General features: G+C 33.9%; 1 protein-coding gene across 2 annotated transcripts in view; it reads left to right on the top strand.

Annotated features, from left to right (window-relative positions):
• Positions 1 to 14,511, top strand: part of Flo2 (flotillin-2) — a 547,503-nt gene that overhangs the window by 375,997 nt on the left and 156,995 nt on the right. Inside the window, exon 1 of one of the 2 annotated variants that reach the window (XM_088267204.1) lies at positions 10,398 to 10,472. The exons of the other annotated variant lie outside the window; for it this stretch is intronic. The gene's annotated coding sequence lies outside the window, so the exon portion shown is untranslated. Of the gene's footprint in view, positions 1 to 10,397; positions 10,473 to 14,511 lie in introns of those variants that run through there. 2 annotated transcript variants of the gene reach the window in all.

Consider the following 14,511-nt stretch of genomic DNA (forward strand, 5'->3'; position numbering starts at 1 on the left):
TTATTATATTACATTAAATCACGAGTGTAAGTCCCTCTACAAGCACAAGAGCTCAGTCTCTTTAATGGAGAGGCACAGTGAATCGAAATATAAAAGTTTTCCATATGTATAATGTTTCAAATGTATTATGTTATAAATAAAAATGTTAATATGTTAAATAAAAAATAAAAATAAAAAAACATCAACTTATATGGTATTAATTGTGATATTAATATTATGTACAATGTAGTCCTGGTTCCAAAGCTTATGTATGGAAGTGAAGAATGGAGTTGGCAAAAGAGTTTCACTTTTTTTTGCATTTCACAATATAATATAATTACAAGTACAAAAATATTATATTTTATTCATACAAAAAAGCATGGCCTGTGTGTGGGGTTTACAATTAATTTATTTTTATTTTATAATAAAGGATATTGGAAAGAATACAATAGATATCAAAAAAAATAAATAGATTAAAAGTGCTTATATAAAAAAACAAATATTTGTTTATTTATTGATTGGGCGTTTAATTTGTAGAACTCCATTTTAATTAATGTATTATTTTTAAATCAAATACAGATTTTTTGAGTCTACTTAGTTGTATTTTATTAACAAAAACACATAAAAAATTATATTGTGACAATTGTTTCCCCTTGTTAGGGCATTATCGAACGAAATAAAAAAATCTGTGTTTGATTTAAAATTAATACATAAACAACTAATTGTTTTTAAACAAAAATTCAAATTAAAAAATTAACAACAAGTACGTATATACTATATGAGTTATAAATCAAGAGAAGAAACTACTTAGATCCTTTTATTTAATCATTATTTTTATTTAATTATTTGAAATTTATACTTTTTCATATTTAATGAAAATGAGAACCAATTTTGCAGGTACTAAAATAAAGTTTGTACTTTTATTAGAGTACGCACTAATAATATGTACTAAGACTTGAAATCGATTAAAAATTGCATTCTTTAAAGCTAGTAAGTAAAAATCAAACCAACACACTAACGTCAACTAACGGAAATTCAATACGTGCAGAACTGATTTGAACTTAACTGTGGTGATTACTCGTGCATAAATTCAATGAGAGGTAATTTTCTTGCATCGTCAGTTAAGAATTTCATAAATACTCGTATGTACCTTGATTTCGATATTTTATTTATTTATCCTGTATCAGATACTGGATTCATCTCCCTACGGATGATATATCCATGTCACTATCAACAATAACAAAAAATATGAAAAAGTTCCTCTCCAAGCGCAAGAGCTAGTCTCGTTTTTGGAGAGGCTCAGCGCAACAAAAAAATTATAATGTATTAAGTAGAAATTCATAGAAATTGTATTACAATGATTAAAGAAAACACTCGTTTTTTACCACTTGAGTTTTATTATTGACTACATGTTTCAGAAGTTAAACTTCCATCATTCAGGTCTGTATAATAACTGTTATCAGTTATTATATAGACCTGAATGATGGAAGTTTAACTTCTGAAACATGTAGTCAATAATAAAACTCAAGTGGTAAAAAACGAGTGTTTTCTTTAATCATTGTAACATGTCTTACCACAAAGTTAATGCCGAAACAATAAATAAATGAAATTGTATAAAAAATTTCACTATATTAAATCAATTTAAAAAATATTAAAATATCTAATAGTTTTTATTGTAAATTATATAATGTACATGCTATCTAAAGCTTAGAGGCTTGCCTACCTTTACTTAAAGGTTTTTATCGAAGAAAAATAAATAAATAAATAATATCAAACATCATGATACCAGCAAGGAGAAAGTGGTAAGCGACGCGAGGCTTGTTTTGCAATAGAAGAAATGGCACGTCCGACTCGTTTGTAATACAGCTAGATTTACTCGAATACGACATGGACTGGTTTGTTTCTGAACTATGGGTGCAAAAAGCGTTCAAGGGTAATCGTAAAAAAGCACCAGTGACATTGAACAGTATCAGTGATGAATCACTGCCAGGAATTTGGGTAAAATCCGACCCGGTCATTCTGGCCCCGCTAATCTTGAAACTAGTTTTAGGTGAGATAATACGCAGCATTGAATGATCAACGATTAGTGCAACTGTTTTTCCTAACACAGATGCAAATAAAAACATATTGAATTAGTTAGAAGAAACAAAAATCCACTCAATGATCCATAAACCTTGTACATAATAAGCGAGGTAAATAATAAATGTTATTGCCATCTAAAAAAACTATTTAGATGGATGTAGAAGCTGAAGACGACAGAAGATCATAAGGCATGATCAGGTTCACCACTGCAACACAGTTTCACGTTGCAACGAAACAAGAATTGAAGATGGATGTAGAAGTTGAATACTACAGGAAAAGACAAGACATGATTAGGTTCACCACTGTGACACAGTTTCACGTTGCAATTGTATTTGGATGTGGAAACTGAAGACGACAGAATAACACAAGGCATCATCAGGTACTTCTTGTCCTTCTTCATCATGAGCCCTCTGTCCTCCACTGCTGGATATAGGCCACTTCCGTATCTTTCCATTTCCTTCGGTCGGTTGCTGCTTGCAGCCAGCATCTCTTGTGCTGCTTGCAGAGTCCATCTTGTGGGGTCCTGTCTTGCAATATGCCAGGTAATACGTCAGGTACAGCACGGTAAAATAGTTTTACGTTACAAGTGTAGATGGATATAGAAGTTTAAGACGATAGAAGAACAAAAGGCATGATCAGGTGTACCTGATACAGTGGTTTTACCACAGTAATACTGTTTCCGTATTACTGTGGTTCACCACTGTATTATGGTGTACCACAGTAATACAGTGGTGTACCACAGTAATACAGTTCCACGTTGCAATTGAAGATAGTGTAGAAGCAGACGACAGAAAAACAACCTTACATACAAGAGATGCACTGATGCCAACCCGATGTTATTGATTTTTACCCTTCGTATTTTTTATTTGCGTTCTATAGTTATATATCGTTATAAAGACAAAATACCCCATTTATTTGTATACAACGATGTTTTTTTTCGCATCGCCTGGAAATGAACCAACCCACAAGAAATGACGTTTTCCCTGACCGTGACTTAAATCTAAGCGGCCACTTAACTGAGCAGTGGTCATTATTAGGCCACGCTTAACTGCGTGAAAATGAAAGTGTTCCAAGTCACCTGTATCGTCAAGAACCAAATGCTGCTACTACTGCAGTGACGAACTGTTCTAAGTCTAAAAAAGTGATAACGCAGTGCATAACGTTTTGATTCCGTTCTAAAACATGTTACACCTTGCATTGGATTATTTACATCAATATTAATATTATTTATTATCCGCCTCCGTAGTGTAATGTTCAGCACACTTAGCTACCGTTCTGTAGGTCCCGGGTTCAATTCACAGGAAGGAGTGAAATAAATACATATAATGCATTTTTTCGCTCTAATATTTATTCAATATTACCCAGGACTGGTACCTGAAGCGGAGGGCTGATCACCTTTCCTTCCTGTGTTAACGATCAAGATAACAATGCGTTTATATGATGCAGTGCCCTATGCACCATTGGGGTGCGAATAAGGGATTGAAGAAGATTTACTGTACCTTTTATTGCTTTATATTTTGCATTTTGCCCTGTGTTTTCTCGTTTGTTATTTTCTTATCTGTTTTTCAGTCTTTTTAACCTCAATCCCATGTCCCAAAATGAGTAATGGAAATTACTCATCGGGAAAATTATAAACGTATGTGACTTATGGTAAATTATTTAATGTGTGTTTTTTTACATGTGATCTTATGCCTCTGAGGCGCATTTTATCATATCGGCTTTATTTTGTTTTGAGCGACAATACAAATAAACGGTTTGGCATTCACTTTTTACGCTCGGTGCGCAGCGAAGCGGCAGCGGATAGGCCGGACGCCGGACCTCGAACTTAGAACGCAAGTGTAAATGCAATCCTCTCACCAGTCGCCGTAACCACTGGACCACAGATCAGGGCTGAATTTACAAAGCCGCTACCTACCTAGATAGTCTTGTGTAGATATATTTGTGATTCAAATATAAGTGAATTTTTACTCTAATATTTATTCAGTATCACCCTAGACTGGTTGGTACCTGAAGCGGAGGACTGATCGCCTTTCCTTCATGTGTTAACTATCAAGATAATACTGCGTTTATATGATGCAGTGCCCTATGCATCATTGGGTGAGGATAAGGGTTTGAAGAGGAAAGTTTATATATAAGACAATGTTAGCTATAAATTCTGCATATTTTTCATTATCAGCAATCGTTTGTGCGGCAAAAAATAACTAAAAAAATGTGGCCCACGAAAAATGAAAGTTTGGGCGCCGGTCACCCTAATTTAGATCATAGTCACGATTAAAGTTATTCTTATCTTGAATATAATTTAACGCACATTATTTGGGCCCTTTTCGCCACATTAATTTTCTCTTAATTTCTATTCCATTTACGGTTTTAATATTCAGTAGGCATAAATTCTTTGTTTTGGGCTAAGTGTAAATATTTTAACGCATTTTTTTAGACATTTGCATATAATTAATTATTCAATTATGTTATGAATTTCTTTGATTGAACTTCCATATCATTTGAATTTTTATAATTTACGTGTATTAAATACGAAACTAAGTTTAAAAGTGCTATTCAAAAATGGATAATAGAGATGGGTAGATCTGAAATAGGTCGCATCATTCGGCCATGTCGTATTTGATTGCCATAAACATAATAGTATTTTAAACAGAAATCTAAGTGAGGGCACATAATGGTTATTTATAATTGTGTGTTTGATGACATATTAAGAAGTGGCAACTGTTATTGGTGAATTGTATTAATTAATTAATCCTCGAAACATTTTCATTTTATTATTTTGAGTCATTACAACTTTAGAAATCCTGGTCGATTCACAATAAAAATGTTTTAACTGTTATAAATTTTTGAGTATTGGACAGACGGTCACCCTATTTCAATCAGCCCATTTAAATACCCTTATATTTCCGGCGCTAGTGACATAAAAAATGTATGCATTTTCATTTAAAAATAACACATACCTTATTATTTATCCAGTTCCTTATCTCGAATCGTTCGCCAATACCACATAATTATGACACAATACCGTTTTCACTTTCTATGCGAGAAGTCCGCAGCTTCAGTAACTTCACATATCTCATGAAATAAAAAAAAAAGATTTAATTCACAAAAATCACTGAATTATTTTATATAAGTCACAATAATATATTTAATTTATTTTTATTAAATAAAAAACAATTGTTTCGATTATTTAATACATCGTACCCCGTTTATCATAGTAGGGTAGGTACTTTATTTTCATATTTGTTTATTCACTCGATGGAATTTTTCAAAATTCGAACTCGGAAAATGAACTCGGCTGCTTTGCGCGGGCTGTCATCGAAAAGCGCGGCAAATATTTTTCTAAGGTGGCTTTCCTTCGCGCCGCGGTGCTCCACCGAGGACTTCTCGATCGAAACTGGTCAGGTTTCATATCGATACCACACGGCTACACCGAACGGGCCGGCTCTTTCTCAACAGCGGAGGAATGCACGTTACCGCCAGCAACTGCATCGTATCGATTGCTAACTGCATCGATAAAAGAGCCCATTACCGCGATATTATGATATTCGATCGCATCGTGAAAGCGGATTGACAAATTGGAAACGTGCATGGAAAGATGCAGACGTTTCTTTGTCGCCAATATCAAGTAGGTAGTGAAATTGTTTCTCTTTCTTGCCGAGCCCTTGTTTTTTTGTTGTTGATCGGTTTAATATTGTTACAAAAATATTATATTTCAATTTATTTTCTTGACATTTCTACTCATAAAATATTTTATAGTACCTACATAGTTGTTATGCTCTTGTGCTTAGAGGGACTTATCTATGTTTATCAAGTCAGTATTCGTATTATTTCTCTTTCTTGCCGAGCCCTTGTTTTTTTATGTGTTTAGTATTGTTACAAAAATATTACATTTCAATTTATAGGCTTGACATTCCTACTTGTAAAATATAGTTTTTATCCTGTTGTGCTTGGAGAGGGACTTGTCACTCCATCTTTATCAAGTCAGTATTCATATTATTTCTCTTTCGTTTTATTTTATTATTTCAAATACTTTTAAGGTTGTTACACAAAAGTAAAATTTAATTAATTAACTAGGACATGTTTACTTATAAAACATCATATAGTAGTGACGCTGTGCCTCTCCAAAAAAGAGATCAAGCTGTTATGCTTGGAGAGGGACTTACAATCAATGCTTATTGATTGTCTTATACTTAATTAAGGATTTAATACGGTATATTATTTTGAGAAGTACAAATACTTTGTTTTTTGATCCACTCACATCTATGTGAGTGGATCAAAAAACAAAGTCTTTTTATTTCTCAAAATAATATATTAATATGATCTACAAAGTTAATGCTTTCAATATTCAAATCATATAATATAATACGGTATTTTTTCTTTGTATTGTTTTATATATTTCTCCTCAATAATGTATAATAGACATTTGATTCACAAATATTTGTAATTTTGTTCGATTTGCTTGGTGTTGATATTTGTAATTTCATATTTAAATATAAATATTTGTAATTTTGTTCGATTTGCTTGGTGTTGATATTTGTAATTTCATGTTTAAATATAAATATTTGTAATTTTGTTCGATTTGCTTGGTGTTGATATTTGTAATTTCATATTTAAATATAAATATTTGTAATTTTGTTCGAATTGCATTTTGCAAATTTTGACACAATGCTGCGTGTTTTATTTATAAAAATAAAAATATAACAGAAGATTTTTTAATCAGTTTTTTACCTCGATGGCAGCGTGATCTGTTGAACGTATCAGCAACATAAATTCAAATACGCGTGTGTCTTATCTATCTACTTATATAAATGTTTAAAACAGATTATATGTATGGTAAAAAGCGATGGCAGCGCCATTGGCTGATCATAATAGCAACTCACACAATGCTTAACATTGCCCCACTTGCATGCAAAAAAAAATCGTTTGCATTATTTTTAATGTTTTTTAAAAATATTTTCGTTGCTTCAATGGAATTAAATATATGTATTTATTTTAAATCAAACACAGATTTTTTGAGTCTACTAAGTTGAATGACATTCGTTTGATAATGCCCTAACAAGGCGAAACAATTGTCACAATATAATTTTTCATGTGTTTTTTGTTAATAAAATACAACTTAGTAGACTCAAAAAATCTGTGTTTGATTTAAAATAAATACATAAATTAAAATGGAGTTCTACAAATTAAACGCCAAGTCAATAAATAAAAAGGAATTAAATATATTAAAAATGTTTGCTTTCTGTTTTTTTTCTTTATTCAATCAGACTTAGCCACAGCAACGCGTGTCCTAGTACTGCTAATAAAAAATATATAAAAAATATTAAAGATAACTTTCTTTGCGTTTTATGACTTATCACTTTTAGTGAAATATTGTGTCATTTTTAGACGCGTGTAATAAAACTTTGTTCGATAACTACATTTTTATGGCGGCCATTTGAATGAAAATCTCACAGTCGTATAATTATTACAGCTTCGATTTACCCGGATTTTTTCCACAAAAATCTTAAATTTTGATTAATAAATGACATAATAAAACAGTGTTTTATTACCATATTACTAATTTATCAATGCTTTTAATATACAAAATATATTTAATAAATAGTCTAACGTCATGGAAAATCTTCATTACTTTTGTCTATAAGGAAAACTAATTTTTTCAATTTTTTAAAGAGTTATGGTAGAAGTGTTATTTGTTCAGTACACATTTGTTTTATTTTTAAATGATAATTTTAATTTATTTATTTTAATGTACAGGAGGTCCCGGGTTCGATTCCCAGGGGGGGGGTCAAATAAATATAAGTGATTTTTTCACATTATATTTATTCAATATTACCTTGGACTGGTACCGGAAGCGGAGGGCTGATCACCTTTCCTTCACGTGTTAACGATCGAGATAACACTGCGTTTATATGATGCAGTGCCCTATGCACCATTGGGGTGCGGATAAGGGTTTGAATGACATGAAATGAAATAATTTATACTGTGGGGAAAATCCAGAAACATTGTATCAAATTCTGCTAAAAGCAAGGTTTTTTTCTACAATATTGTTTTTACACAGACGAAAGATTTAGATACTATTTTTTGTCTATAGGGATGGCTAATATCTGGGATTTCTGTATTATATATGTGAATTAGTTTAGGGTAAGGGACTGATAGTATGGCCTTCTTGCGTTAAAACGATCATGGTCCATATATAATTCTTAAAATATAATTCAACTTTGCAGGGTGGATAGTAAAAATAGATATTTTATCTTTTGACATCTCATCAAAGATGAAGTAGAATATGGAAATCTGGGTATTTACGGGGCTGATGACCGTCATAGGCTGGTTTAAGTGATCACTTTACACACGTGTAACGTTCACTAATTCTACCCATTATCGACAACCACACTTCTCAAATTCTTGGAATTTCTATATATACGAACCAATTTTGAAACATTGTTCTTGAATCACCAGAACTTCACTAGAGACATCTATTGGTGAGATGAAAATAAGCTTTTTATTCAGCAGAAACTTTTTTATTAGTATGTGAGGCACGAATCCTGGATTATAATCACACACATGAGAAATGTTGAAATAGATATATGTTGTGTACACAACAATTTCAAGGGATGTGGAGCATCCACAGCGTATATGAGCGAAATGCTTCTGATATTGAATATTTCACATCCAAGTAATCTTTCGATTGCAAATATCCTATTGAAATCTCTATTGGTATTTTTTAAAATATTAGTACAGGTCATGAAGATTTTTTGCTCATAAAACGTTTTCCTCTGCACCACTAATTTGACACTGGGATTTCACCAAGGTACATTAATATGTATCCTTATTTGAACCAAAATGACACATCGTACTTTTATCGTCTCAAATTATGCAAATATTTGCGATTATATATAGTATTTTCCGTCTGTGCAACGTTAAGAAGAATTGTACTTATCGTCATTAGGGAACAAATATTGATTCTGGTTAAACCGCCATGATTGATTGTTGGGAAGGTGAGAAAATTCCATAAATGTTAATGGATTTTCTAGAAAGTTACCACAAGGTGTCAACTATCGGAACGTAATATAATCCCGTGTACATATGGTATTTCTATGACATCATATTTATTAAAATGTTGAAACATGGAGTTGGCAAAAGAAGGATGAAAGTAGACTGAATGCATTCGAAATGCGATCTCTCAGAAGAATGTGCGATAAAACGATGTATGATAGATGTGCGAATAGTGAAATAAGGAAGGAATGCAAAGCTGAGATAAGCATTATCGATAAAATTAAGAAAGGTGTGTTGAGATGGTTTGGACATGTGGAACGAATGAGTGACGAAAGAACGGTAAAACAAATTTATGAGGCGAATGTTAGTGGGGAAAGAAGCAGAGGAAGACCGAGAAAAACATGGCACGATCAGGTATGCCAAATACTTGAAAGTGGTCAGGTTAGGAGTCGTAACAATCGGCGGGTATGTATGAGGAGATGCATGAACGTGGAAGAGGCGCAGAATGTTTGCAAGGACAGAGTGGTGTGGCGCTCTATTCTCTCTGCCTACCCCTGCGGGAAGCGGCGTGATGGTTAGTTAGTTAGTTAGTTAAGTTTAGTTTTATCAACTATTGGCACGAGTATTATTTTTTAACTTTATGGAATAAAACAATGATTCTTCTTATCCTTCCTCGCTCCATCCCAGCTTATCATCTTCGTAGACTGATGGGGTCAGCTCTCCTCATCCTCAGGCTTTTATGTTCTTCCATCTTGGGCAACGTCATTTAGGCCATGCCTTAGAATCATATTTTCTTTCTGCAGCATCGAAGAGTTCTTTGGTCTTCCTCTAGATGTCTTTCGAGGAAGATCCATGGCGATTGCCTGGTTTACAATATGATCAGGTTCTCTGCGTCCTATGATTATAACATAAAAATAAAACACTGGTTTAAATCTACTTTTTGAGTTTATAAATGTAAACACAGCTAGTTTCGAGACTTCAAATGAGAACATTATCAAGTGAAAATATATACAAACTTTAATACAAACAAAGATGTTGGTATTTTCATATGTTGATGGAAGCATCTATAGTTCTCGAAACCAGTCGTGATTACATTAATAAACTCAAAAGTGGTCTTCCACAATGGTTTATTTATTTTTTGTTTATATCATTTTGCATGAGGTTCCAGGTTCGATCCTCAGGACTATATTTCATTGCCGTTGGCGTTTGATAACCATAGTCCAAAAACTATGTTTTTTGTATCTATCGATTTTATCCATATCATCCGCTTGAATTTATGAGAAGGTATTTTTTTTACTTTTTAATTTGTGGATAACGTTATTTTTTTGTTTGTTCCAGGTATGGTGCTTTTGGTGTATGAAATTCAAATACTTCTTTCCTGCTTGATAGTTCATAGCAAGAGTCGTGTGACAATTAAGGTATTTATGTACTATTGTATTCCTTTGCTCCCGTTATTATGCATTTTATGTTTTGTCTACTTTTTGGAAAATTTACGTTTTTTATCCTCTCTTTTGTGTATTCTGTTATATTTTTCCTTACTTCTGTTTTTCAGCTTTGATTACCGGGTCTTTTTTCTTTTTAACATAAGTTTAGATAGATATCAACAGACAGATTTTCTATCTAAGAGTTTTCTGGTTTTTAAAATCCCTTCTAACCCTTATCCGTACCCAAAGGTGCATGGGGCACTGCATCGTTTAGAAGCAGTGTTATCTGGATCATTAAATACACGAAGGAAAGGTCTTCCGCTTCAGGTAGCAGTTCAGGGTCATATTAAATAAATATTATACTGAAAAATCACTATGATTTATTTTGACCCTCTTGGGAATCGCACCCGGGACCTCCAGCATGGTAGCCTAGCGCACTAACTGCTACACTATGGAGGTGAACATAGTTTAAAATCTTTGGTTTATTTCACCAATCGCTTTCACTGCACTAACTTTGTATTATGCCACCTCTTGGGATAATTCTTTATACGTTTTTAAGGATTTTAGGTAGCAAAGAAAGCAAAACTAACTAACCATCACGCCGCTTCTCCGCAGGGGTAGGCAGAGAGAATAGAACGCCCCACCACTCTGTCCTTTCAAACATTCTTCGCCTCTTCCGCGCTCATGCATTTCCTCATACATACCCGCCGATTGTTTCGACTCCTAACCTGACCACTCTCAAGTATTTGGCATACTTGATTGTGCCAAGTTTTTCTCGGTCTTCCTCTCCTCCTTTTTCCAATTGCATTCGCCTCATAAATTTGTTTCACTGTTCTTTCTTCACTCATTCGTTCTACATGTCCAACCATCTCAACACACCTTTCTTAATTTTATCGATAATGCTTGTCTCAGCTTTGCATTCCTTCCTTATTTCACTATTCCTCATTTAGAGAAACTGAAACTTTGGTGGTTTTAGTATCTTTAAAGAGAATTGATTTAATTCCATTCAATATCTGAAAGGAATATCTAGTAAATCACCCTCTCTTTGTCGTGACCAACATCGATGTTTGCCACATTCATCGATTTTTCCTGGTAGCCTGCGGTTCCTGGAGCTTTTGCTAAGGAACAGCCTGGCTTTCTCCTTTCTAGGTTTCTTCATGCTTATGACCTCAACAAGCATTCTGTCCTTGGATTCTTGTACATTCAAGTACTATACAGTGCCTCCATGATATATGATACAAGGTCTGTCGGTCATGCTCTACTCTTTAAGTATGTATGGATTGGTTCGTCTGGTTGTCGATATGGTATTCGAAGTACACACCTCCCAGCATCACATCTCAAAGACACAATTTTTCTTTATTTGACTTCAAGTTTTCACCCAGAAATAATATGAATACACTTAATTCTCTTATTAGACCATTGGATGAACTATCTGATGTAACAAGATTTTTATTGATATCGCAACGTAGATGAAGAAGAATATTGATGTCTGGGCATTACAGGGCTTTTACGATCTGTTATAGGTTGGTTAAATAATCACTTTATACGCTGTGTAACCTTTCTACCTATGATTGACAGCAGCACTACTAAAATTTCAGAAGTTATATAATATTTTTGTTTCAATCGAAAATATCTAATGTATGCTAATTCGTCCAAGACATATACGGTTAAAATAAGTAACTTTCATTAACAAAAACCTTCTCAAAATGTATGTAAGATTCTTCGTGAATCATTTTCAATACCGTAGAACGAGGCTACTTGAACTTTAATGTGTTACTTGAACCCAGTACAAAACAATGATTTAAATCTGTATTTGATCTACAATAATGAACGTATCGTGACAGTAAGTGACAATAAGTGTCACCTATCATGGAAACAATGAATCTTGTCGATACATTCATTATTGTAGACCAAATACAGATCTATTTTTTTTTGTACTGGGCTCAAGTAACACATCAAAGTTCAAGTAGCCCGTTCTACGGTATTTTGAAAAATGGATTTGCTTTGAATAACTGCTAAGTGGAGCAAATCCAGAATTTGTGAACGAAAATATGGACATACTTGAAATATTGTAGCTGATAGACCATAAATTTGTAATCGTGTACAATACACGTTAGGAATTTGATAACACGACACTCTGGGGGTATTATATCCAGTGTGTCGTAATGTCAGGTGATTCACAACACCATTCAGCATAGTTCTCCATAAATCCGGTTCTTGGGGCTTGACAAGCCCAAACATGATATGGAGAAAGTGTCAACCGTCCAGTCGGGCATAGTTCACTGAAGATTTATGAACGCTCTTCTCTTGCTTAGGCACTCCATGGTCCAATTCGATCGACGTCTCACGATCCGGTTGGCTACAACTGCCATGGGTAAAGTGATCTTACCAGCCCAATAAATTTGGCGACCGTGCCTTTGCCGTTGCGGGGCCGATGGCGTGGAATGCTCTTCCACCAGTAGTTAGACACAGTTTGAGTAAGATGATCATTAGATAAAAAATAAAAACACATTTTATTTGTCCTAAATCATTTCCACTATCTCCTTTTCAACAATTGCCCAGTGCCTCCACTAAGTCACAGCAATGCGTGGACGGGTACAGCTGTTTTTAATAAAAATAATTGTTCAAGATATTCATAGATTGTTTAATTAAATATTGTTAATGATATCCTTCTTCTACTTCTTTATTTAGGATTATGTCTTGTCATTCTCCGGTCCGCTCCTGGGAGGTGGAAGACCAGGTGTCTCTCCATCGTTTAGGTGGTCTTCCTGGGGGTCTGTTACCTCTTATGCTGCTGTCCGCTGCCACCACTCGATCGGAACTTGCTCTTCCCACATTCAAAGATTGTTTTGTTTTAAATAATTGTTCATATATTATTTGAATTTTTTTGTATTAAAACGGCTTTTTGTACACAAGGACCTTGACACTTCTCTTGAAAGTTCAGTCTATTGTAATATTATTTTCCATAAAAATTACATCACAATTTTCGCAACGAATTTTGTAATCTCTGTTTTTTTTAAATTTATTAGAAATCAAATGAGAATTACAACAAGACAACACCTTCGAATTAAAAACAAAAACAAAAACTTGTCTTGAACACCCAATGTTGCATACCACGCGGCATCAGATCTAAACGGTGTTAACTTGATCGCAATTGTATGAATTAATCAGTTCGCAGAGTCATCTCCCGAGTGTATGTCCAAGCAGTGGCGTGCACAGACTTTTTAATCAGGGTAAGGAGTAGAGTTGGGTAGTAAGATAAGGTAGGCAAAATATCAATAAGGCATAGTAGGCACTGGTCGCGTTTATATGTGGAAAGCGAGTAATCGAGTGTAGGCACTGCTCTTCTGCCTAAATATGAACAGATTATGTAGAGATGTCCAAGATGGTTTTTGGAGAAGACCTGGTATTTTAAGTAGCTGTCGTAGGTCTGGTATTTTAAGGTAGTTTGGTAAGCGACCATGAATATATTACCTTAAAAGCCATAAATTAAGCATTCACAGCTGACCGCTCGTATAAAGTGTTGCGAAACATTTTAGAAATCGTTTTTTAATCGCGAAATGAATTAATTTTTACCAACCGCGATGGTACACGCACCGTTGTGCAATGCCTTGTATAGCTGTGGACTGTGGACGCAATGCTGGTATAACGTAAAGGACCCTTCACTCCGAAATATAACGTAGAGAAATCTGATGGGTCCTTAAGGCGGGATAATCGATAGCTCGCAATTTAATTTTGAATTGTGCTGATAAGCGATGACAAAATGGCACTCCTTACCGAAGGACAATCATCCTTGACCATTAATATCGATATTAACCCTCGCCTATCGTCGAATTACAATAAAAAAACAATAGAGGGTTATATGAAGCAAGGTATATCCATTGAATTACACGATATAATCGATTACCGATAATTAATTTAATCTTATGGTAAAATTAATCTAACTGGTTTCGCCACAGTGCGAAATGAAACTCAAAAAAAATAATTATTCGAAGGACCAGTCTTATATTATTAACAATAAGACGACGATTCT

The sequence above is a fragment of the Brachycentrus maculatus genome, unplaced genomic scaffold (assembly GCF_059751285.1).
Source record: "Brachycentrus maculatus isolate JH-2025_06_01 unplaced genomic scaffold, ASM5975128v1 h1tg000285l, whole genome shotgun sequence".
Taxonomy (NCBI): domain Eukaryota; kingdom Metazoa; phylum Arthropoda; class Insecta; order Trichoptera; family Brachycentridae; genus Brachycentrus; species Brachycentrus maculatus.